The sequence below is a fragment of the Triticum aestivum genome, chromosome 1A, assembly GCF_018294505.1.
Source record: "Triticum aestivum cultivar Chinese Spring chromosome 1A, IWGSC CS RefSeq v2.1, whole genome shotgun sequence".
Lineage (NCBI taxonomy): Eukaryota > Viridiplantae > Streptophyta > Magnoliopsida > Poales > Poaceae > Triticum > Triticum aestivum.
Window position 1 is genome coordinate 15,357,997 of NC_057794.1, and position 4,538 is coordinate 15,362,534.

Below are 4,538 nucleotides of genomic sequence, written 5' to 3' on the forward strand. Positions count from 1 at the left end.
AGCTCTGGCCGCTGCGCTGCATTGAAGCAAAAACAACATGACAATTACTCTCGTACAACAATATGTCCTAGTTTCTTAGCACCCGCCGTAACCCATAGGTTGACCTCGAGTATGACATTTTGGAGAAGAATAGGCGGTGGCGCACTCTTGTGGCGAAACACCCGGGTGTTTCTTTCATTCAAAAGAGTCCAAGAGACGAGCATGGTGAGGGAGGCCATCGCTCGTCTATCGGGGTTACGCATGTAGGTTCTTCTATCCCACCAACGCATAAGGGAGTCCTCAAGGTGCCAATCAGAGGTGTCAATGTGCGCAAGACCAACCTTGTCAATGACCGATCGCCTGAGCCTAATGGAGAATCGGCACTTGACGAAAAGGTGGATGCTCGTTTCTTGCTCCCCTTTGCAAAGAGGGCAAAGCCCACAATTTTCCCAGCCGCGCAGCTCCAATCGGTCTGCAGTCCAAATCCGGTCTTGCAAGGCCGGCCAAGCGAAGAATTTGACTTTTGGGGGAGCCCAAGCTTTCCATACCATGTAGTGAATGGACGAGTGTGTCAAACCAAGGAATTGTGCCTTATATGCGGTGACTGTCGAGTATATCCCATCTACCGCCTGTTTCCAAACAATGTCGTCCTCAACCTGGTCGTCAAGATGGAACTCGTGCAGAAGTGTCCGAAGCGAGAAAAGCTCCCAGACGTGGGCGGCGGAGACGACGGTGTCATGCTTGATGTGGGTCATCCAAGCGTTCCCACGTAGGGCTTCCCATAGCTTCCAACTCTTCCTTTCCGAGGCTTTAAAAATAAGAGGGGCGACATCCATGGGCTTGCGACCAAGCAGCCACGGGGAGTCCCAAAAAGGTGTTTTAGCACCATTTCCCAACGATGATTGTGGTTGAGGCGTAGAAGAAATGCAAGTCTTCCTTGGTGCAAGGGTTGCCCAACCCAACCCATAATTTGTTAGGCTCCTTCCATTCGTACCATAGCCACCTTAGGCATAAAGCCCGAGCAAACTTGTCGGTGTTGAGGACCCCAAGGCCTCCATAACACATAGGCTTGCAGACCACGTCCCAATTGACCTTGCATTTTGCACCAATTGCCTTGTCCGAACCAGACCAAAGGAAGGCCCTCTCAATCTAGTTGAGATTATGAAGGGGTCCATGTGACACAATGAGAGGCGTGATGGAGAAGACCGCTTGAGACGTGATGATCGATCTGACAAGGGCAGTGCGTCCAATGGTTGTGATGGTTTGTCCCTCCCAAGTTACCAATTTCCCAGATGCCTTGTCTTCAAGATATTAGAGGTCAACTTTCCGAAGTTGTCTTACCGAGAGCGAGAGGCCCAAATATTTTATTGGAAATATGGCGCGGGTCGTCAAAATGCTACTCAGAATATGCCCCAACAGAAGATGATTGCATCAATGGGCACCACCAACCTCTTGTGGAAGTTGGTGCATAGGCCTGTCATCTCGCCGAAGCCCCTTAGGATGATTGAGAGGTTGTCAATGTCCCGCTTAATTGGGGCCATGAAGATGGCCACATCATCCGCATAGAGGGAGGTTCTCATCATGGCGTCATGCCCGCGTATCTTGTGTAAGATGCCCTTACGAGTTGTGGTGTCGATGATTTGTTGAAGGGGGTCAATTGCGAGGATGAACAACAACAGTGACATCGGGTCCCCTTGACGAAACCCGCGGCCATGCTTGATCGGGTGGCCCGGAAGCCCATTGAGGAGGATGCGCGAAGAGGATGATGAAAGCAGAGCAGCGATCCAATTCCTAAATTTGCAAGGGAACCCCTTGCGTTGTAATAAGTCAAGGATGTATTCCCAGATGACCGAGTAGATTGCTTTTCTAATGTCGAGCTTGAAGAGGAGGGCAGAAGTCTTGCGTTTGTGCAACCGGCGCGCGAAATTGCGAACATACATGAAGTTGTCATGGATACTCCTCTTCTTTATGAAAGCCCATTGAGGAAAGAGCATATTAGCATAGGTTGATATGCACATTCTTTTTCTCAACACTACACACAATTTTTTTTATTCTTAATGTAATTTTGTGAAGAAACCAAATGGCTTAGACATGCAACATTTTCTAGCCCATGTGAACTCACGGGATCATGACTAGTAGTAAATAAAACTGATGACTCTAAATGAACGACACGTGCTCCTTCCATGACATGTTGAAAACTGATCTACACAAATCTGGTCACTGACCGGTACTCGTTTTATAAAGATAAGCAGGAAGAAATTTACACAACCAAGGTCGATATGTCCGAGTGGTTAAGGAGACAGAATTGAAATCTGTTGGGCTTCGCCCGCGCAGGTTCGATCTCTGCTGTCGACGTCTTTTTATTTTTTCCTACTGATATCAGTGCTCACTAGTGCTAGTATTTTGTTAGTGAAAATGAAGACCGCATTACAATTCTGAACCAACATCACCGTCGTTCCTGACAGCTGAAAACGTTATATGGTTTTCTTCAGTCTCGCCGATTTTCAGTAGAAACTTATGTAAATTCCAATCGACTAAAATGGCACATCATATGTGGAGAAACCAAAACATCCATATTAATGATCGAAGAAAAACAACGGGTGCAGAGAAGCAGTTCGTGCAGGTTGGAGGTCTGAAGGAATGACAGATGCAGAGAAGCAACTCTGAAGAAATATCACGCCGCGCGACGCATCAACATGGACAGTGGATCAGACAAACGACGCTGTAGGTGTGAGTGACGGACCGACGAATGTGGAAGCCCCTGCGGCGAGGGCCGCAACCGACGATGGATCGACCACGCCAATTATCCAGTGCTCCACCGTCTCTGCTTTTCCCAGCGATGGAGAGTCGTCGGAAATCACAGGAACCGACAGTGTTCTGGATGAAGGGCCAGGTTTTAAGAGAAGAGGTATGAGCCCGACTTTATAAATAAAGCCACCAGGCAGTGTTCCAGACAAACCACACAGCAACGGCCACGACCAAGAGCATAACGGAAGTACTGGAGTACGGGATACAGGGCACACAGGCCACCATCACGGCACGCAGGCAGGTTTTTGTGGCAGCAAGGAACATTTCGATTGTGCATTCCTGTCAACTGAAATGGTCTTCATTTCAGCTTTACTTCCCCGCATTATAAGGAACATTTTCACTTCAGCTTTACTTATGGGAGGATACTGTCTGTCAGTGAAAGTCTGAAAGAGAAGTGTGGCAGTACGCCAGAACTTAGTTGAATAATTACGAGAAGATCGCTTCTACTTTAGTGTCAGACATACACCAAAACTAACGGCATGGAAAAAATTTCTGCCAAAGACATACACCCACCAGCTTTATTGGCACTTGCCATGCTAAGGTTCAGAATTCTTTTCAGACAGTGTATCCATTCCTCCCATAGGGACCGGAGAAGCAAGATCCGATATACTCTTAAACAGCGGCACTGAACCTGAACTGATAACAGAATTACCATTTAGAAAAGATGACGAATTTACTGTGACAACGGTTGGTTATTGCTATGTGTCTGCCTGCCTGGTAAGGTTTCCGCTCTGATTCGTGACCTGTTGACCTAATTAGTATCTAGGAGAAAAAAAAACCATATATATGGTATTCTTTTATCTTCCAAGTCTTGAAATATATGGAAACATAGAGCCAAAGAAAATCTTCAGTTTAAAAGGTAAGTAATTCTTTTTCTCTGAAGATGAACCGGTAGTCATTTTGTGTGTTGGCAGCTTTGTGAGAAGAATGATCACCTACATTTGCTTTTTGACCCTATGGTTACTAGCAGAACGCCCGTGCGTTGCTACGGGCTATCCGCAATATCTGTAACATCCGGGTTCAACACAAAAACCCTATCCAATGATGCACCTTCCCTTTTTCTGTCGGAACCTCTCATTCTTGACCGATTTTCTGCCGTAGCGAGACATTTCTCGTTTTTTCTCTCACTGGCGCCACCTCCATTAAAAGCATATGACATCCAACTCATCTTCGCCATGCATTGCAGTAAGGATGAAATTTTTTTGTTTACGATATAATAGAGTGGGTTAAACTAACACATACTATTAACACAAAACAACAAATAACAACAAATTGTCGTTCTTCTCTTCTTCATATTTCCCTACGTCTTCTACTCCATGCCTCTTCGCCAATCCATTTAATTGGCACCAACCAGCACCACGTCAACATTAATGTGTTCATCATCGATGCCTCATCTTCTTCTTTCTCATTCCTCGGTAACTTTAGTTCTCGTTCCTACTTATTTCCTAGAATACTCTTTCTTTCTTTTTGTTTCTCTTATTATTTGGAACACTCTTACTTTCTCCAACACCATGCACCACTTTGGCTTCAGTTCTTTTTCCTTCTTGTTTTTGGAACACTCTTCCTTTTTTACTATAGCATGAACCACCTAGCTAGTGTTGTGTCATGTTGTCCTCACCCGCGAACATTTCGGCCACCGTCATCGAGTGGACATCCCGCGGAGCATAGACTTCATCCATCTTGGTGAATGCTAGGTCGCCCATGTCGCGAGCGCATGGTGGCCGGTGTCCATGTTGGCAAGCGGTGCTCGG

General features: G+C 46.3%; 1 non-coding gene across 1 annotated transcript; it reads left to right on the forward strand.

Annotated features, from left to right (window-relative positions):
- The first annotated feature begins 2,252 nt into the window (after positions 1–2,252).
- TRNAS-UGA (transfer RNA serine (anticodon UGA)) lies at positions 2,253–2,334 on the forward strand. Its single transcript has one exon. It is a non-coding gene; the product is annotated as a tRNA-Ser (tRNA).
- Positions 2,335–4,538: the final 2,204 nt, after the last annotated feature.